Source organism: Ranitomeya imitator, chromosome 1, assembly GCF_032444005.1.
Source record: "Ranitomeya imitator isolate aRanImi1 chromosome 1, aRanImi1.pri, whole genome shotgun sequence".
NCBI classification, from domain to species: Eukaryota; Metazoa; Chordata; class Amphibia; order Anura; family Dendrobatidae; genus Ranitomeya; species Ranitomeya imitator.
In genome coordinates this window covers 235229639-235251421 of record NC_091282.1, presented here as the reverse complement: position 1 = coordinate 235251421, position 21783 = coordinate 235229639, and the positions used below count along the sequence as shown (strand labels likewise).

The 21783-nt window shown below is 44.7% G+C and overlaps 1 protein-coding gene across 1 annotated transcript in view; it reads right to left on the bottom strand.

Annotated features, from left to right (window-relative positions):
* The window catches only part of NOS1 (nitric oxide synthase 1), a 419319-nt gene extending 398346 nt beyond the window's left edge, over positions 1-20973 (bottom strand). Inside the window, exon 1 of the mRNA XM_069754681.1 lies at positions 20843-20973. The gene's annotated coding sequence lies outside the window, so the exon portion shown is untranslated. The remainder of the gene's footprint in view (positions 1-20842) is intronic.
* Between the last annotated feature and the right edge of the window lie 810 nt (positions 20974-21783).

Below are 21783 nucleotides of genomic sequence, written 5' to 3'. Positions count from 1 at the left end.
CAAGAAAACAGTGAACAAATAATGACTATCAGGAACTTAGCTTCTGCAGGAGAAGGCAGGTCACCAGAGAGATCCAGGAGCGAACTGAACCAATGCAAAAACATTGACAGCTGGATTGGAGTACCGATCTGAGAGGAGTTAAATAGACCAGCCAACCAAAGGATTAACCACGTCACCTGTGTAAGGAACCTCAGAAGCAGCAGCTTCACTCATAGCCACCAGAGGGAGCCCATAGACAGAACTCACCGAAGTACCATTCACGACCACAGGAGGGAGCCCGACAACAGAATTCACAACACACCTTTCAGCTGCCTGCCGCACAAGCCTGACCTCACCATCAGAGGCTCCAGTGAAGACCAAGGCAGCTGTCATAGTCACCCCCCTCCCAGGGTAGTCTGGTTCATGGCACAGTGGGGCCACAAACCCCCTTGGCTCACGCCCATCAGTCAGGGCGTGAGCGCGACAATTATGATGAGATATTGGACTGCAAAGGGCCCATAAATTAATCTTGCCACAGAGGTCCTTTTCTATCTGTGTCCACCAGTGGTCAAGTGCAATCTGGAATTCAGTAAAGAATATTACCGTATATACTCGAGTATAAGCCGACCCGAGTATAAGCCGACCCCCCTAATTTTGCCACAAAAAACTGGGAAAACTTATTGACTCGAGTATTAGCCTAGGGTGGAAAATGCAGCAGCTACCGGTGAATTTCAAAAATAAAAATAGATGCTCCATACCGTTCATTATGGCCCCATAGCTGTGCCATATAGTGCTCTGCACCGTTCATTATTGCCCCATAGATGTACCATAGAAAGCTGTGCCATATAGTGCCCTGCACCGTTCATTATTGCCCCATAGCTGTGCCATATAGTGCTCTGCACCGTTCATTATTGCCCCATAGCTGTGCCATATAGTGCTCTGCACCGTTCATTATTGCCCCATAGCTGTGCCATATAGTGCTCTGCACCGTTCATTACTGCCCCATAGCTGTGCCATATAGTGCTCTGCACCGTTCATTATTGCCCCATAGCTGTGCCATATACTGCTCTGCACCGTTCATTATTGCCCCATAGCTGTGCCATATAGTGCTCTGCACCGTTCATTATTGCCCCATAGCTGTGCCATATAGTGCTCTGCACCATTCATTATTGCCCCATAGCTGTGCCATAGAAAGCTGGGCCATTGCTGCTGCTGCAATAAAAAAAAAAATGCCATAGTCACCTCTCTTGCTTGCAGCTCCTCAGCGTCCTGTCTCGGCGTCTCTCCGCACTGACTGTTCAGGCAGAGGGCGGCGTGCACACTATATGCGTCATCGCGCCCTCTGACCTGAACAGTCAGTGCAAGAGGACATGAAGACAGAGCGGCACCCGGCGTGTGGAACTGGGACAGGTGAATATGTAATACTTACCTGCTCCCGGCGTCCCGCTCCTTCCCCCGGACAGCTGGTCTTCGGTGCCACAGTCTCTTCCTCTATCAGCGGTCACTGGCACCTCTCATTAGAGAAATGAATATGCGGCTCCACCCCTATGGGAGTGGAGTCCATATTCATTTCTCTAATGAGCGGTCCCACGTGACCGCTGAACAGGGGAAGAGCTGCGGCACCCGAAGACCGGGGGACTGCAGGGACAGCGCCAGGAGCATTGGGAGCAGGTAAGTATGCCTCAGACCTCTCTCCCCCTCACCCTCCGACCCCACCGCCGACCGTGACTCGAGTATAGGCCGAGAGGGGCACTTTCAGCCCAAAAATTTGGGCTGAAAATCTCGGCTTATACTCGAGTATATACGGTATTTGGGGAGTTCTGCATGATTGAGTATTTTTTCGAAGTACACTCAATTTGGAATTTAGATTATGACCCTCAATGGTCATAAGGGCTGATGACTATCTCTATTCGGCATTGCAGAAACTGTTGGCACAATTCATATAGACATATGTGAAACAAGAGTAGAGAAATGGACGTCAATGTGATTGGATAAAATTTAACTTTTATTAATAGATATGTTAAAAAAATATCTAAATATGGTTCAAATGTATTTCTATAAATGAATTAATTAAATTAAAACAATTTCAGATGCATATCATACAATCAAATATATTGTGAGATTGTATGTAGTGGGCAAATGGTCAGGGTCTTGTTATTTGTGTGTGACAACTATTCTCCAATCCTTATATCCTATACGTTTGTTATTATTTAGTGGTGTACACTTGATGTGATAATTTGCATTAATTATAGATAATCTCACCTGTTATTTATCATAATTTGAATTACAATTCATACAGAGCAGACTGTACAGACAGGGAGGATACATATATATAAGAATAGCCCTTTCCTTCATGTAATGATTGCCAAGAATAGCTGGCAGGATAACAGAAAATAAGAGACTCAATTAGCTAGCCAGTGTTCATACCATTTTTTTAGTCCTTTTGTTGACCCATTTGCTATTGTTTTCTGTTGGAGCTAGTAGTATTTTAACAATTAAGGGAACACCACGTTTCCTTTCCCTCTACTTGTTGAAGGCTGTTGGCATTAACAGCACAATTCTTGTCCTCTACACCTTTTTATCTGAAGATTAGGTCAGTTTTACTGGAAAACAGCCATAGGGCAATGGCTGTCTACTGCTCTAGTCAGCAGCGGCTTATTTATTGTAGAATAAGACCTAATTATAAGAAGTATCACATTAAATACCTTTGTACCTTGCTGCTATGTATTCCCAAACTTTGCAGAGTAAGTGAAAATTACAGTATGTTATAAGGGTGGGGAGACGGAAATAACCAAGCTTTTCTTTTCTCATTTTTTTTTTGTCAAAAGAGTTTACATGTTTCAATCTACCAGAAAGAAGCTCTGTGCACCACTTTTGTCAGCAATACCTTCCATCTGCCTCGGGTTACTTCCCATCCTACTGTGCTGTAATCAAATGTCTATGAATACTGAAGCCACATAGTGTGCAGGGAGCCGCGCAGAATTCAGCTTACTCAGCAACTAGCTAAGGAACAGCAGTTTTATATAAACAACAAAAGATCAAAATTGCAAAGTAACCCATTCATTTTCAAGCAAAACATACACAACATACATCAAATATTGTATCCTCATACTAGCTATAGAAGAAAGTTAGACATTAAGAGATCTGAAAGTGACAGAATGCAGTTTTTTATCTGCTGTCATTCTCCTGCAATGAGAACTTTTATCTTTCATAATGTACAGTTCTTTTGCATAGAGCTCGGCCACTAGTGACGGTCAAGAACCTGGCCAAGTGAGTGCAGTAGTTACATTTCAGGAGAGGGGTTAACTCTTACCATACCAGCCACCTCTCTCCACCTCATTGATTTCTAAACAGCAGTTAGTTGCTTACTTCCCTTCAGCTTCTTCTCCTTTTCGCTCAGATTAGAGTTGAGCGACCTTGACCTTTTTAGAGTCGAGCCGGGTTTCGCGAAACCCGACTATCTCAAAAGTCGGGTCGAGTGAAATCGGCCGATTATGACGTAAAGTCGGGATCGACCGAAACACGAAACCCAATGCAAGTCAATGGGGCAGCATAGTCGGCAGTGAGTGGGGGCCAGGAAAACACCTAGAGTGCCCATTTTAATGTCAAAACCATCCATTCTTCTTAATGAAGCTTGTCAAGCGTAATTTACCTTATAATAATTGGAAGGCATTTGAAATTGGGGGTCATTTGGCTAAAGTTGTGGTGGGTAGGGCTGGTTCAAGTAATTAGTGGGCCCAGGAAATCTGGACCACGTCACGGCAGTGGAGCAGGGAGAGGTAAGTATTTCAACTTTGCAAGTGCTGTGAACCTGAGCAAGCAGGGGGGGCCCACTCGTTGGCATTGGCACTGGCACAGGGCCCCTCAAAGTACAGCGGTGTGTTTGCACGGCGGGGGCGCCTCCCACCGGCAGCAACACTTTTGCGTACCATGAGAGGCCCTGTGCCAGTGACGTCGCCAACTAGTATTCCTCCCCCCACCTGATGAAGGAACCTGCACTTTCATCTGCACCTTCCTGTTTGTCCCCGTGTAAGGTGGTATGGTATGCGGGAAGGGGGACCTGACTTTCAGCAGGGTCACAATCTTGCAGTGTAGCGTGCACGGGAAATGTTGCGTTATGGGTCAATGTACCAGCAGACTCATCTATCACTGGCTGGGCAATGGGCAGGATGAGGAGGAAACACAGATATATGCCCAAAGAATAAAGTGGGCTAAATGCAGTTCAAAATTGGTAACACAGGACTAATCAGGGGGCATTGCAGTGGAGGACAACTGGAATGAGAGGCTGACACAGAGAGTAGGCCCAAATCAGTAAGTAGTCGAAATGCAGTTCAAAATTGGCAACAGTAGTAAACAGGCGGCACAGCTTTGTTCAGTGGAGGAGAACAGCAAGGAGTGGCAGACACCGATAGTAGGCCCCAACCCAACTAGTAGGCCAAATGCAGTCTAACATTAACAACTACTTAACGAGCGCCTGAAAACGGAATTTCAGGACAGGAAACCAGGAGAACAGCAAGGAGCGGCAGACACCGATAGTAGGCCCCAAACCAACTAGTACGCCAAATGCAGTTGTTCCGTTTAACCACAATTTAATGAGAGCCTGAAGATAGAAGTTCAGGAAAGGCAACCTGGAGAACACCTTGGAGTGGAACACACCATCTCTCTACACCCCATACCCAATTTGTAGGCCTAATGCAGCGTAGTTTCCAACAATTACTAAACGAGAGCATGATGATCGAAGCATTGGCGAGGAAACCTGGGGAACACCTTGGAGTGGAACACACCATCTCTCTACAGTGGAACACACCATCTCTCTACACCCCATACCCAATTTGTAGGCCTAATGCAGCGTAGTTTCCAACAACTACTAAACGAGAGCTGGAAGATCGAAGCAATGGAGAGGAAACCTGGGGAACACCTTGGAGTGTAACACACCATCTCTCTACACCCCATACCCAATTTGTAGGCCTAATGCAGCGTAGTTTCCAACAACTACTAAACGAGAGCCGGAAGATCGAAGCTCAGGAAAGGCAACCTGGAGAACACCTTGGAGTGGAACACACCATCTCTCTACACCCCATGCCCAATTTGTAGGCCCAATGCAGCGTAGTTTCCAACAACTACTAAACGAGAGCCGGAAGATCGAAGCAATGGAGAGGAAACCTGGGGAACACCTTGGAGTGTAACACACCATCTCTCTACACCCCATACCCAATTTGTAGGCCTAATGCAGCGTAGTTTCCAACAACTACTAAACGAGAGCCGGAAGATCGAAGCAATGGAGAGGAAACCTGGGGAACACCTTGGAGTGGAACACACCATCTCTCTACAGTGGAACACACCATCTCTCTACACCCCATACCCAATTTGTAGGCCTAATGCAGCGTAGTTTCCAACAACTACTAAACGAGAGCCGGAAGATCGAAGCTCAGGAAAGGCAACCTGGGGAACACCTTGGAGTGGAACACACCATCTCTCTACACCCCATACCCAATTTGTAGGCCTAATGCAGCGTAGTTTCCAACAACTACTAAACGAGAGCCGGAAGATCGAAGCAATGGAGAGGAAACCTGGGGAACACCTTGGAGTGGAACACACCATCTCTCTACAGTGGAACACACCATCTCTCTACACCCCATACCCAATTTGTAGGCCTAATGCAGCGTAGTTTCCAACAACTACTAAACGAGAGCCGGAAGATCGAAGCTCAGGAAAGGCAACCTGGGGAACACCTTGGAGTGGAACACACCATCTCTCTACACCCCATACCCAATTTGTAGGCCCAATGCAGCGTAGTTTCCAACAACTACTAAACGAGAGCTGGAAGATCGAAGCTCAGGAAAGGCAACCTGGGGAACACCTTGGAGTGTAACAAACCCTCTCTCTACACCACGGAAGGGCTGATTCTTAGGAAGGAAGGCTGTCGGAAAGAAGCAGGGCGCGTCCGAGGGTGATTATATTCTTATTAGGTATATACTCACCCTCGGACGCGCCCTGCTTCTTTATTTGTAATGAATGTTTATTTGCAATGTGGTTTTGACTTACTCTATTTTTTTGGTAAATAATGATTTTATTATTTTCATTGTTTTGCATCTTCTTGGCAATAATATAAAGAAGACGCGACAGGACAACACTCGGTGGATGCCATATCTGTGTTTAAAATTGAAAAAACCTTTCAGTTAACTACTTGCAGGAGAAAGTTATTGTAGCTGGTGGCCATTTTTAGTACTGTACCAGATTTTTGTTGTATGTGTTTGTTTTTAATGTTAAAATGTCTGCATTTGATATCTCTCCAGTATTTTCTTTTTTATAAGCAAAATACTTATTTTTATATTTCCTGATGTTGGTTCCAGGGGTACACGGGCAGCAGTGGTGTGGTCAGTGGAGGCCTAGTGGAAGGAGTGACCGCAGACAGGCATCGAAGGCCTAAAATAATAACACATGGCTGTAGGCAATTTTAAATTGGTTCCAGGGGTACACGGGCAGCAGTGGTGTGGTCAGTGGAGGCCTAGTGGAAGGAGTGACCGCAGACAGGCATCGAAGGCCTAAAATAATAACACATGGCTGTAGGCAATTTTAAATTGGTTCCAGGGGTACACGGGCAGCAGTGGTGTGGTCAGTGGAGGCCTAGTGGAAGGATTCACCGCAGACAGGCATCGAAGGCCTAAAATAATAACACATGGCTGTAGGCAATTTTAAATTGGTTACAGGGGTACACGGGCAGCAGTGGTGTGGTCAGTGGAGGCCTAGTGGAAGGAGTGACCGCAGACAGGCATCGAAGGCCTAAAATAATAACACATGGCTGTAGGCAATTTTAAATTGGTTACAGGGGTACACGGGCAGCAGTGGTGTGGTCAGTGGAGGCCTAGTGGAAGGAGTGACCACAGACAGGCATCGAAGGCCTAAAATAATAACACATGGCTGTAGGCAATTTTAAATTGGTTACAGGGGTACACGGGCAGCAGTGGTGTGGTCAGTGGAGGCCTAGTGGAAGGAGTGACCGCAGACAGGCATCGAAGGCCTAAAATAATAACACATGGCTGTAGGCAATTTTAAATTGGTTCCAGGGGTACACGGGCAGCAGTGGTGTGGTCAGTGGAGGCCTAGTGGAAGGAGTGACCGCAGACAGGCATCGAAGGCCTAAAATAATAACACATGGCTGTAGGCAATTTTAAATTGGTTCCAGGGGTACACGGGCAGCAGTGGTGTGGTCAGTGGAGGCCTAGTGGAAGGAGTGACCGCAGACAGGCATCGAAGGCCTAAAATAATAACACATGGCTGTAGGCAATTTTAAATTGGTTACAGGGGTACACGGGCAGCAGTGCCCTGGTCAGTGTAGTAGTAGTAGAAAGAATGGACCGCAGACAGGCATCGAAGGCCTAAAATAAAAAAATTGGGCTGGCTGTAGGCAATTTTAAATTGGTTCCAGGGGTACACGGGCAGCAGTGGTGTGGTCAGTGGAGGCCTAGTGGAAGGAGTGACCGCAGACAGGCATCGAAGGCCTAAAATAATAACACATGGCTGTAGGCAATTTTAAATTGGTTCCAGGGGTACACGGGCAGCAGTGGTGTGGTCAGTGGAGGCCTAGTGGAAGGAGTCACCGCAGACAGGCATCGAAGGCCTAAAATAATAACACATGGCTGTAGGCAATTTTAAATTGGTTACAGGGGTACACGGGCAGCAGTGGTGTGGTCAGTGGAGGCCTAGTGGAAGGAGTCACCGCAGACAGGCATCGAAGGCCTAAAATAATAACACATGGCTGTAGGCAATTTTAAATTGGTTCCAGGGGTACACGGGCAGCAGTGGTGTGGTCAGTGGAGGCCTAGTGGAAGGAGTGACCGCAGACAGGCATCGAAGGCCTAAAATAATAACACATGGCTGTAGGCAATTTTAAATTGGTTCCAGGGGTACACGGGCAGCAATGGTGTGGTTAGTGGAGGCCTAGTGGAAGGAGTGACCACAGACAGGCATCGAAGGCCTAAAATAATAACACATGGCTGTAGGCAATTTTAAATTGGTTACAGGGGTACACGGGCAGCAGTGATGTGGTCAGTGGAGGCCTAGTGGAAGGAGTGACCACAGACAGGCATCGAAGGCCTAAAATAATAACACATGGCTGTAGGCAATTTTAAATTGGTTACAGGGGTACACGGGCAGCAGTGGTGTGGTCAGTGGAGGCCTAGGGGAAGGAGTGACCGCAGACAGGCATCGAAGGCCTAAAATAATAACACATGGCTGTAGGCAATTTTAAATTGGTTCCAGGGGTACACGGGCAGCAGTGGTGTGGTCAGTGGAGGCCTAGTGGAAGGAGTGACCGCAGACAGGCATCGAAGGCCTAAAATAATAACACATGGCTGTAGGCAATTTTAAATTGGTTACAGGGGTACACGGGCAGCAGTGGTGTGGTCAGTGGAGGCCTAGTGGAAGGAGTCACCGCAGACAGGCATCGAAGGCCTAAAATAATAACACATGGCTGTAGGCAATTTTAAATTGGTTACAGGGGTACACGGGCAGCAGTGGTGTGGTCAGTGGAGGCCTAGTGGAAGGAGTGACCGCAGACAGGCATCGAAGGCCTAAAATAATAACACATGGCTGTAGGCAATTTTAAATTGGTTACAGGGGTACACGGGCAGCAGTGCCCTGGTCAGTGTAGTAGTAGTAGAAAGAATGGACCGCAGACAGGCATCGAAGGCCTAAAATAAAAAAATTGGGCTGGCTGTAGGCAATTTTAAATTGGTTCCAGGGGTACACGGGCAGCAGTGGTGTGGTCAGTGGAGGCCTAGTGGAAGGAGTGACCGCAGACAGGCATCAAAGGCCTAAAATAATAACACATGGCTGTAGGCAATTTTAAATTGGTTCCAGGGGTACACGGGCAGCAGTGGTGTGGTCAGTGGAGGCCTAGTGGAAGGAGTCACCGCAGACAGGCATCGAAGGCCTAAAATAATAACACATGGCTGTAGGCAATTTTAAATTGGTTCCAGGGGTACACGGGCAGCTGTGGTGTGGTCAGTGGAGGCCTAGTGGAAGGAGTCACCGCAGACAGGCATCGAAGGCCTAAAATAATAACACATGGCTGTAGGCAATTTTAAATTGGTTACAGGGGTACACGGGCAGCAGTGGTGTGGTCAGTGGAGGCCTAGTGGAAGGAGTCACCGCAGACAGGCATCGAAGGCCTAAAATAATAACACATGGCTGTAGGCAATTTTAAATTGGTTACAGGGGTACACGGGCAGCAGTGATGTGGTTAGTGGAGGCCTAGTGGAAGGAGTGACCACAGACAGGCATCGAAGGCCTAACATAACAAAAATGTCAATACAATGGTATTGTCAGTGGCAGGCATTGAAGGATGTCAACGCATAGACTAAACATTGGTGGAGCTGTGAGATAATTTTGCAAGTGGTAGAGCACTGTTTGAGCTGGGGTGGGGGGAAACTGTCTTGTGGCCGGCGGTACAGGCCCATGGCCCCTCATATTACAACGGTGTGTCTGACGTTGGGTGCGCACCACCACCGCCAGAGACACTTTATTGTACTAGGAGGGACCCAGTGGCAGTGCCGTCGACCAAAAGCGGGCTCACCCACCTCTTCAGACAAACTGCACTCTCACGGGTGCTGTCGCCAAGTGTCGATACCACGGCCCCGTGTGGGGAGTTTGGCCATTTAGTGAGGTGTAAACATGTCGTATGCTGGACAATCAGGTGCAGAAAATTACGAGATTGGAAAAGGCATTCAGAATAGTCCACAGGCAAGACCTTTTCATAGGAAAGCTAGGTGTCAGCCGGGCAAGGTGGGGCAAAAGATTTCGAAATCCAGTTGTGGTTCATTTTAATGAAGGTTAGATCATCTACATTTTGGGTAGCCAGACGAGTCCTTTTTTCTGTTAGTATTGAACCTGCAGCACTGAATACTCTTTCTGATAGGACACTAGCTGCCGGGCAAGCAAGCTCCTGCAATGCATATTCTGCCAATTCTGGCCAGGTGTCTAATTTTGATGCCCAGTAATCAAATGGGAATGACGGTTGAGGGAGAACATCGATAAGGGATGAAAAATAGTTTGTAACCATACTGGACAAATGTTGTCTCCTGTCACTTTGAATTGATGCTGCAGTACCTGTCCTGTCTGCGGTCATAGCAAAATCACTCCACAACCTGGTCAGAAAACCCCTCTGGCCAACGCCACTTCTGATTTCTGCCCCTCTAACTCCTCTGGTCTGCTGGCCCCTGCAGCTCGTGTGAGAACGATCACGGGCGCTGTGTGCAGGGAATGCCAGAAGCAAACGGTCAACAAGAGTTGATTGTTTGGTTGCTAATATTAGTTCCAAGTTCTCATGTGGCATTATATTTTGCAATTTGCCTTTATAGCGAGGATCAAGGAGGCAGGCCAACCAGTAATCGTCATCATTCATCATTTTAGTTATGCGTGTGTCCCTTTTGAGGATACGTAAGGCATAATCCGCCATGTGGGCCAAAGTTCCAATTCTCAAATCTGCGGTTGTGTTTGGTTGAGGGGCAGTTTCAGGCAAATCCACGTCACTTGTGTCCCTCAAAAAACCAGAACCCGGCCTTGCCGCGCCACCAATTTCCAGTGGCCCCGGAAAAGCTTCCTCATTAAAAATATAATCATCCCCATCATCCTCCTCGTCCTCCTCCTCCTCTTCGCCCGCTACCTCGTCCTGTACACTGCCCTGGCCAGACAATGGCTGACTGTCATCAAGGCTTTCCTCTTCCTCAGCTGCAGACGCCTGATCCTTTATGTGCGTCAAACTTTGCATCAGCAGACGCATTAGGGGGATGCTCATGCTTATTATGGCGTTGTCTGCACTAACCAGCCATGTGCATTCCTCAAAACACTGAAGGACTTGACACATGTCTTGAATCTTCGACCACTGCACACCTGACAACTCCATGTCTGCCATCCTACTGCCTGCCCGTGTATGTGTATCCTCCCACAAAAACATAACAGCCCGCCTCTGTTCACACAGTCTCTGAAGCATGTGCAGTGTTGAGTTCCACCTTGTTGCAACGTCTATGATTAGGCGATGCTGGGGAAGGTTCAAAGAACGCTGATAGGTCTGCATACGGCTGGAGTGTACGGGCGAACGGCGGATATGTGAGCAAAGTCCACGCACTTTGAGGAGCAGGTCGGATAACCCTGGATAACTTTTCAGGAAGCACTGCACCACCAGGTTTAAGGTGTGAGCCAGGCAAGGAATGTGTTTCAGTTGGGAAAGGGAGATGGCAGCCATGAAATTCCTTCCGTTATCACTCACTACCTTGCCTGCCTCAAGATCTACAGTGCCCAGCCACGACTGCGTTTCTTTCTGCAAGAACTCGGACAGAACTTCCGCGGTGTGTCTGTTGTCGCCCAAACACTTCATAGCCAATACAGCCTGCTGACGTTTGCCAGTAGCTGCCCCATAATGGGAGACCTGGTGTGCAACAGTGGCAGCTGCGGATGGAATGGTTGTGCGACTGCGGTCTGTGGACGAGCTCTCGCTTCTGCAGGAGGACGAAGAGGAGGAGGAGGGGGTGCGAACGGCTACAGCCAATTGTTTCCTAGACCGTGGGCTAGGCAGAACTGTCCTAAACTTGCTGTCCCCTGTGGACCCTGCATCCACCACATTTACCCAGTGTGCCGTGATGGACACGTAACGTCCCTGGCCATGCCTACTGGTCCATGCATCTGTTGTCAGGTGCACCTTTGTGCTCACAGATTGCCTGAGTGCATGGACGATGCGCTCTTTAACATGCTGGTGGAGGGCTGGGATGGCTTTTCTGGAAAAAAAGTGTCGACTGGGTAGCTCGTAGCGTGGTACAGCGTAGTCCATCAGGGCTTTGAAAGCTTCGCTTTCAACTAACCGGTAGGGCATCATCTCTAACGAGATTAGTCTAGCTATGTGTGCGTTCAAACCCTGTGTACGCGGATGCGAGGCTAAGTACTTCCTTTTTCTAACCATAGTCTCATGTAGGGTGAGCTAGACTGGAGAGCTGGAGATCGTGGAACTAGCGGGGGTGCCGGTGGACATGGCAGACTGAGAGACGGTGGGAGATGGTATTGTTACCACCGGTGCCCTAGATGCAGTGTTTCCTACTACGAAACTGGTGATTCCCTGACCCTGACTGCTTTGGCCTGGCAAAGAAACCTGCACAGATACTGCAGGTGGTGCGGAAAATGGTGGCCCTACACTGCCGGAAGGGATGTTGCGTTGCTGACTAGCTTCATTGGCCGAGGGTGCTACAACCTTAAGGGACGTTTGGTACTTAGTCCAGGCTTGCAAATGCATGGTGGTTAAATGTCTATGCATGCAACTTGTATTGAGACTTTTCAGATTCTGTCCTCTGCTTAAGGTAGTTGAACATTTTTGACAGATGACTTTGCGCTGATCAATTGGATGTTGTTTAAAAAAATGCCAGACTGTACTCTTTCTAGCATCGGATACCTTTTCAGGCATTGCAGACTGAGCTTTAACCGGATGGCCATGCTGTCCTCCAACAGGTTTTGGCTTTGCCACGCGTTTTGGGCAAGATACGGGCCCGGCAGATGGAACCTGTTGCGATGTTGATGCCTGCTGCGGCCCCTCCTCCTCCGCTTCAGAACTGCTGCCGCCTGCACCCTGTTCCCCCAATGGCTGCCAATCGGGGTCAAGAACTGGGTCATCTATTACCTCTTCTTGTAGCTCGTGTGCAACTTCGTCTGTGTCACCGTGTCGGTCGGTGGTATAGCGTTCGTGATGGGGCAACATAGTCTCATCAGGGTCTGATTCTTGATCAGCACCCTGCGAGGGCAATGTTGTGGTCTGAGTCAAAGGACCAGCATAGTAGTCTGGCTGTGGCTGTGCATCAGTGCACTCCATGTCAGATTCAACTTGTAATGGGCATGGACTGTTAACTGCTTCACTTTCTAAGCCAGGGACGGTATGTGTAAAGAGCTCCATGGAGTAACCCGTTGTGTCGCCTGCTGCATTCTTCTCTGTTGTTGTTTTTGCTGAAAAGGACAAGGAAGCGATTTGTCCCTGACCGTGAACATCCACTAACGACGCGCTGCTTTGACATTTACCAGTTTCACGAGAGGAGGCAAAAGAGCTAGAGGCTGAGTCAGCAAGATAAGCCAAAACTTGCTCTTGCTGCTCCGGCTTTAAAAGCGGTTTTCCTACTCCCAGAAAAGGGAGCGTTCGAGGCCTTGTGTAGCCAGACGACGAACCTGGCTCCACAGCTCCAGACTTAGGTGCAATATTTTTTTTCCCACGACCAGCTGATGCTCCACCACTACCACTACCCTCATTACCAGCTGACAATGAACGCCCCCGGCCACGACCTCTTCCACCATACTTCCTCATTGTTTTAAAAACGTAAACAAACTAACGGTATTTGTTGCTGTCACACAAATTACACGGTGAGCTATAACTTCAGTATGATTTAGCTACCCATTTACAGGTGAGGGAGACCACAACGAAAATCAGGCACAATGTTACACACTCTGTTGTTGGTGGCAACAAATGAGAGAGATGCCACACACGCAGGACTGTCACTGAAGCACAAATGTAAATATTAATCTCCCACTGATTTGATTTTTTTTTTTTTTTAAGGGAGACTTTAGGAAAAAAAAAATAATAGAATAAAATGATTTTTTCAGGAAGAATTTAGAAACCAAATAAAATAAAATGATTTTTTCAGGGAGAATTTAGAAAACAAATAAAACAAAAAAAGGCTTTCTATGGCCCACTGAGTGAGAGATGACGCACACAGGAGTCAGGAGTGGCACACAAGCCCAGAGGCCAATATTTATCTCCCACTGATTGATGTAGTGATTTTTTCAGGTAGATTTTGGAACCTAAATCAAGCTAAAAAGAATAATAGGCTTTCTATGGCCCACAATTGGAGAGAGAGAGAGAGATGGCACACCCAGGAGTCAAGACTGGCACACAAGCAGAAAGGGCAATATTAATCTCCCACTGATTTGTTTTGTTTTGTTTTTTTTTCAGGGAGACTTTAGGAAAAAAAAAATAGAATAAAATGATTTTTCAGGAAGAATTTAGAAACCAAATAAAATAAAATGATTTTTTCAGGGAGAATTTAGAAAACAAATAAAACAAAAAAAGGCTTTCTATGGCCCACTGAGTGAGAGATGACGCACACAGGAGTCAGGAGTGGCACACAAGCCCAGAGGCCAATATTTATCTCCCACTGATTGATGTAGTGATTTTTTCAGGTAGATTTTGGAACCCAAATCAAGCTAAAAAAATAATAGGCTTTCTATGGCCTACAATTGGAGAGAGAGAGAGAGAGAGATGGCACACCCAGGAGTCAAGACTGGCACACAAGCAGAAAGGGCAATATTAATCTCCCACTGATTTGTTTTTGTTTTGTTTTTTCAGGGAGACTTTAGGAAAAAAAAAATAGAATAAAATGATTTTTTCAGGAAGAATTTAGAAACTAAATAAAATAAAATGATTTTTTCAGGGAGAATTTAGAAAACAAATAAAACAAAAAAAGGCTTTCTATGGCCCACTGAGTGAGAGATGACGCACACAGGAGTCAGGAGTGGCACACAAGCCCAGAGGCCAATATTTATCTTCCACTTTTTTTTTTTGTTCCAGGGAAAATTTATAAACCCAATAAAAAAAATAATAAATAGGCTTTCTATGGCCCACTATCTGAGAGAGAGAGAGATGGCACGCTTAGGACTGGCACACAAGCCCAAAGGCCAATATTAATCTCCCTTTTTTTTTTAAGGGAGAATTTATAAAACCAAAAAAAAAAAAATAAATAGGCTTTCTATGGCCCACTATTTGTGAGAGAGATGGCACACTCAGGACTGGCACACAAGCCCAGAGGCCAATATTAATCTCCCACTTTTTTTTTTTTTTTCCAGGGAAAATTTATAAACCCAATAAAAAAAATAAAAAAAAATAAATAGGCTTTCTATGGCCCACTATCTGAGAGAGAGAGATGGCACGCTTAGGACTGGCACACAAGCCCAAAGGCCAATATTAATCTCCCACTGATTGATTTATTGATTTTTTCAGGTAGAGTTTAGAACCCAAATAAAGCAAAAAAAAAAAAAATGGGCTTTCTATGGCCCACTGAGTGAGTGATGATGCACACAGGAGTCAGGAGTGGCACACAAGCCCTGAGGCCAATATTTTTCTCCCACTGATTGATGTAGTGATTTTTTCAGGTAGATTTTAGAACCAAAATCAAGCAAAAAAATAAATAGGCTTTCTATGGCCCACTGAGTGAGTGATGATGCACACAGGAGTCAAGAGTGGCACACAAGCCCTGAGGCCAATATTTTTCTCCCACTGATTGATGTAGTGATTTTTTCAGGTAGATTTTATAACCCAAATCAAGCAAAAAAATAAATAGGCTTTCTATGGCCCACTGAGTGAGAGATGACACAGACAGGGATGGCACTCTAGCAGAGATGTCAATCTTAATCTCCCACAAAAAAAAAAAAAAAAAACAGGGAGTGTCCTTCAATTACTATCTCCCTGCAGTAATCTCAGCCAGGTATGGCAGGCAGCAATAAGGAGTGGACTGATGCACAAATTAAATAAAAAGTGTGTACAAACCAAAAAGATAGCTGTGCAGAAAGGAAGGAACAAGAGGATTTGTGCTTTGAAAAAAGCAGTTGGTTTGCACAGCGGCGTACACACAGCAATGCAGCTATCAGGGAGCCTTCTAGGGCAGCCCAATGAGCTACAGCGCTGAGGGGAAAAAAAAAAATGTAGCTTCCACTGTCCCTGCACACCGAAGGTGGTGTTGGGCAGTGGAAATCGCTACAGCACAAGCGGTTTGGTGGTTAATGGACCCTGCCTAACGCTATCCCTGCTTCTGACGAAGCGGCAGCAACCTCTCCCTAAGCTCAGATCAGCAGCAGTAACATGGCGGTCGGCGGGAACTCCTCTTTATAGCCCCTGTGACGCCGCAGACAGCAAGCCAATCACTGCAATGCCCTTCTCTAAGATGGTGGGGACCAGGACCTATGTCATCACGCTGCCCACACTCTGCGTTTACCTTCATTGGCTGAGAAATGGCGCTTTTCGCGTCATTGAAACGCGACTTTGGCGCGAAAGTCGCGTACCGCATGGCCGACCCCGCACAGGGGTCGGATCGGGTTTCATGAAACCCGACTTTGCCAAAAGTCGGCGACTTTTGAAAATGAACGACCCGTTTCGCTCAACCCTAGCTCAGATTATGATGATCTGCTATTATAAATCTTGCAAAATCACCAGCCCGAAGCATTAAGAGCAGGTCTCCTAATCTTGGCTCTCACTACTGTGCTGAGCTTTGTGCTAGTTCAAATGCCTTGTAATCTCTATGTGAAAATCTATGATAGTTGAATGTGTTTTTGCAAGAGATCAATGGATAGATTTATGGGACTAAAGTCCAGCATCCAGGTCATTTATTATACCTGGTGGTTAGATGGAAGGCCGGTGAATTTCATACCGTCTGGTACCCCATTAGTGGCTTTTGATTAGTCAGGACTGGCATGACATCATCTGAGCGTCATGTCTTACATATGACATTGTGCCAGCTTTTACAAATCAAATGCTTCACCAGGGAAATTAGAAGGAAAGAGATTTGTAGGCCTCTCATCTAGCATCCAAGTACCACAGACTTGGATGCTGGTATGGAGTCACACAAATAGATCCATCCATCTGTAGTTAAAAGCAGAAATTGGGCTGGGCTTTAAGTCCTAGTAATGCTATAGTTCTGCTGTCCATCAGAACTGTCACTCAAGGAGGTGAGCCCACCATGCCAGAAACCAGGAAGTAAAAAGACTGCATAACTCTGAGTTGCACAAGAGACAACTTGAGAAAAAAACTTCAATAAATAGATTTAAGCAATCTTTGACTGGAGATTTTTAATGTGGATTTTGAAGACTCTACTCCAAAATCTACAAGAAAAACCTCTTTAAACGTTTACTCTTTAAACAAACTTTTAATTCATTTCAAGTGGAAACAGGCCAGCAGTATACATGGTATTGTTTTCCACTTTTATCTTTAAAAGATGTTTAAAAAGAAGCAACAGGTCAATTATTGCGTTCCGGCTTCAAAAATTTAACTATTAAATGAATAAAAGCAAACACAATGCCCAAATATTTTTTAAAGTGCTTGTTTTTTAGGTACCGTAAATTTGAGGTAGCCAGGAAAATCCACATAAAAAAACTAAATGTGAATATATTCCGAAGCTAACACTATGTGTCACACTAGATTAACTGAGGTCCACATATGAAAATAATCCAGAGGAAATGCACGTATCCATTTAATGCCATATTGCATATGTTCATATTATTACATGCACAGGTCATGTCATCTATAGGGACTGATAAAGTGGAAAATTTCAGAAGCAAGTTGTCAGTTTGGGTTGACTTCTGTTGAACCTCCTGAGCTCTGTTATTGCTAGACTTCTGTTGTTATGACCTAACCTTGGTCCATCAGAGAATCCTTGTCTGAGACACTTGGGACCTGCTGTGGGTACGTGCCCCAGTAATGTAGCTTTATGGAAATCTGTCACCAGCTTTATGTTTCTTAATCTGAGAGCAGTATAAATTAGAGTCAAATAAACTGATTCCAGTTGTGTGTGTCACCTATTGAGCTCCTTGCAACAATTTTGATAATTTCAGGGTCTTGCCTGATAGTTTTCTAAAGGCAGACAGCTAACAATCAGTAGGAAGGTGAGGACAGACAGAGCTCTTGAATATCGAGGACTACATAGCAGGAAGTCATCCCTGTGAGGACTAGCAGAGCTCGAGCAGAGAAAACAATGCTTTACCAAAACTACAAAAAGAAGCCTAGTGATTGACCCAACGTTAGAATCAGGGTTTTTACGTCTACTTTATTCTGTTCTGAGATGGGGCAGCATAAACCTAGAGGTGACAGATTCTTTTCAAGCAGTGTGGGAGTCCATCAGTGACCTGTCATGCTGACCATAAATGGAAGAGAAAAGTTGACAAACCTACCTACAGAACATGGCAAGGAAAAGAGCAATTTCAATATAAATGAAACTAGTTTCTGTTGCAAAAGGAGGCTTATTCCTTTGTTTGCATGGATATTAACATATCCACTTTATGGTGGTCGGAAGAATAACAGAATAAACAATCATATATCTCATGTGTATGACTCATGCTATCAAACATATTCTAATACTTTTATGAGCAGCATGAGACTGTTGACCTCATTCACAAACAAGTGAACAGAGAACATAGTTATGTGGTTGACTTAAGTATTTGGCAAAAACTGAAATAAACAAAGCTATCTTCTTGAAATGAATATGACTTCAATTGTTTCTGATGAAATTATGTGTACGATATGGAATGTAAAAATTATGATGTAGTCACATACAGTGTTTTTTCTGGTTATTACCTTCTTTTCCACTGAAAAGAGCAAAGGAATTTTCCACAATAATACATTTCAATTTTGATTAAGTTTAATATTTGCATTTATATTATACCAAGATCCTTTAAACAGACAATGATATTTCTCTTAGACATAAACACAATACATGTGTACACTGTGTCATGTGCATTTTATATTGCCTAGCATTTATATGTGCCTTTTGCATAAACATATAAAAAACACTTGCTTCCTACAATGCAATCTCAGTCTGTAGTATCAGCTGCTCTGCTACAACTTCTTCTGTACATGTAAATACTTAAAGGGAATCTGTCACCTCAATTTGGCCCTATAAACTGCGGCCACTGCCATCTGGGGCTTATCTAAAGCATTCTGTAATGCTGTAGATAAGCCCCCGATGTAACCTGAAAGATAAGAAAAACAAGTTAGATTATACTCACCCAGGGGTGGTCCGGTGCGGCCCGGGTCCCATGGGCGTTGCAGGTCCGGGTCCGGCGCCCGCCATCTTCATACGATGTTGTCATCCTCCTTGCTTCTGTTGTGGCTCCTGTGGAGGCATCCTGATTTGCCCTGTTGAGGGCAGTGTAAAGTACTGCAGTGCGCAGGTGCTGTGCCTCTCTAACGTTTCCCGGTGCCTGCGCACTGCAGTACTTTGCTCTGCCCTCAACAGGGCAGAGTATTATGCCTGCGCAGGAGCCGCGACAGCAGCAAGGAAGAGGACGACATCCTATGAAGATGGGAGGCGCCGGGCCCAGACCTGTGACGCCCATCGGACCCGGACCGCACTAGACCTCCCCTGGTTGAGTATAATTAACTTGTTTTTCCTATCTTTCAGGTTACATCGAGGGCCTATCAACAGCATTACAGAATGCTGTAGATAAGCCCCTGATGGTGGTGACCGCAGTTTATAGGGCCAAAAATAGGTGACAGATTCCCTTTAATATTACATAGAGTATATACTTTCCAATTTGTATCAATTGATTTAGCTTTGATTAGAAAATAAAATTTACATATCAGAGCAGAATACTCTAGCGCATCGTCTATATAAAGTAATATATCCCAAGTAGTGAGGAGCGAGTATGCTCGTTACTCGAGTTTTCCTGGTGTTCTCCCAGTATTTTGGGCATGCTCAGAGATTTACTTTGTGTCGCCGCAACTGCATGATTTGCGGCTGCTAGACAGCCTGATTCCATGTAGGGATTCCCTAACAGACAGGCAATACTCACATGTATTCAGGCTGTCTAGCAGCGGCAACACAAACTAAATCTCTGAGCATGCCCAAAATACTCAGAAAACACCCGAGATTGCTCGGAAAGCTCAAATAACGAACATACTCGCTCATCACTAATCCCAAGCATTAGAATGTAACATAAAGGAACCTGTCAGTAAAAAATGTAATATTTACCTGTAGCCGTAGTGTTAATCTGAAGGTAAATACCAGATGAAACATGTGCAACAGTCTAATTGGATGAGCGGTTGCAGGGAGAAAATGAAATTATATTCCCCCTGCAGCTGCTCACTTCCAGTCATCAGGGCGGTTTTGGGGGCAGTAAAAAATCAGTATTCACTAATCTGTGAGCACTCTGTAATCACTCTCTGTGATCCTTGACAGGCATTGTGCCCTCTACATATACTGCACAGCAGGAATTAAGTCAAGGAGCACATAGAGTGAAATTAACATTGTGCATTTCCCAAAAGTGACAAATGCTTAACAAGGGCTTATTCAAACACACCATATAGCGGTAACATTTTACAGTGTGTTATGACTGAAACTCCAATTACAAATCGCATGTCTCATGAACTGAACCAACAGCCTCCTGGACTGTTTTGCTCATCAGAACTGCGGTCGGGTCCAGAACCGCAAAATGCATCCTGCATGTAATCCTGTTACTAAGCACTAATAATGCTTCTTCCATTGGGTTTCTATTACACTAGTTTATTTGTCCCGTATTTAGAAGTAAATTCTTAAAATAGCAAGAAAAATATTATAATTATATGAATAGTTGCATTTATATTTTACCAAAATCCTTTAAATATACAATAACATTTCTCTTAGACATATTCACAAAACATTATGTACAATGTGTGTTATGTATATGTGCTTCAGAAATAAAACACACGTGCATCCAAAAACATAAGCCCAGTCTGTAGTACCAGATGCTCTGCTACCACTTAATTTTACATAGAGGATATACTTTTGTATTTATTATCAGTTGATTTAGGTAAGATTAGAAAATGAAATGTACAATTCGGAGTAGGATACTACAGAGCATTGTCTATATAACGCAACATGTCACCAGAATGTAACATTGAGTATGAGGACTGATACATAATAATTATACAATATGTCTGAAGACATATTGACATACCTTGATAATATATAAAATACATGAAAATGCCATAGTACAGCCATAATTATATACGCAAAAAAAAAATAGAAAAGAAATATCATACACATGAAGAAGGTATTACTGCAAAAATGAAGTGCTCCTCAAATCATCTTACCTTTACAGGATCAATATCTAAGACTGATTCAGGATTCTGCTTCTCAATAATGGGCTTCTTGTTCTCCAGTGAGAACATGGTCACCTCATCTGAAGGGTGGTATTGGTAAGGTAAATGTACTTGAGAACTGCACCGGCCAACAAATAGGCAAGCCAATAGTAGCTATGGCAGTAATGTGAGAATAGAAACAGGTGGCATAGTTCTCTAGTCTCTCTACACTAACAAGCCCGCAAGCATGTTGGCATTGTGTGACAGCTTAGCGTCTGAGCCACATGCAAAATACACCATCTCAGGGAAAATGACAATTCTTTATAATGTGGAAACCTCACACTGGCACCAGGAATTTTACACGGACATATCTTTTGGAGCTAAGCTTTTACCATCTGTTCCCTCTTTTAACGGCAAACCTTGAAACCTTGTAAATCCTGTGTGTTCTTGTATGTACATGTCCTTGGGAGTTTACGCTCTTAAGGCACTCATTGTTTCTGAGAAAACTAGATCAAGTGCTTTTGCCAAAGATAAAGATCACAAAAAAATAAAAATAGTACTCTGCAACCTATTCATTACAAATAAAAGTTAACAATTGTACACGGTCCAGGGCCAAATTTTATTTAAGAAAAATAAACATTTTAGAGACCGTTAAAAAGGGCATTGCATCTATTTTTGCTACAGTGGTAAACTACAATCTATATTACGTGTGTTAAGAGGTCAGAACATTTTTAAATATTAATATTAAAAACAAAGGACGCAGTAAATGCATCACAGGCATTTCATACAGTACAGTGCCTTGAAAAGTATTCATATCCCATGTACTTTTCCACATTTGTTCACGTTATATCTACAAACATAAATGATTTTTATTAGGATTTTATGTGATATGCTAACACAGTAGCTAGTGTTTGTGAAGTGTAAAGGAAATGGTACATTATTTTTTAATTATT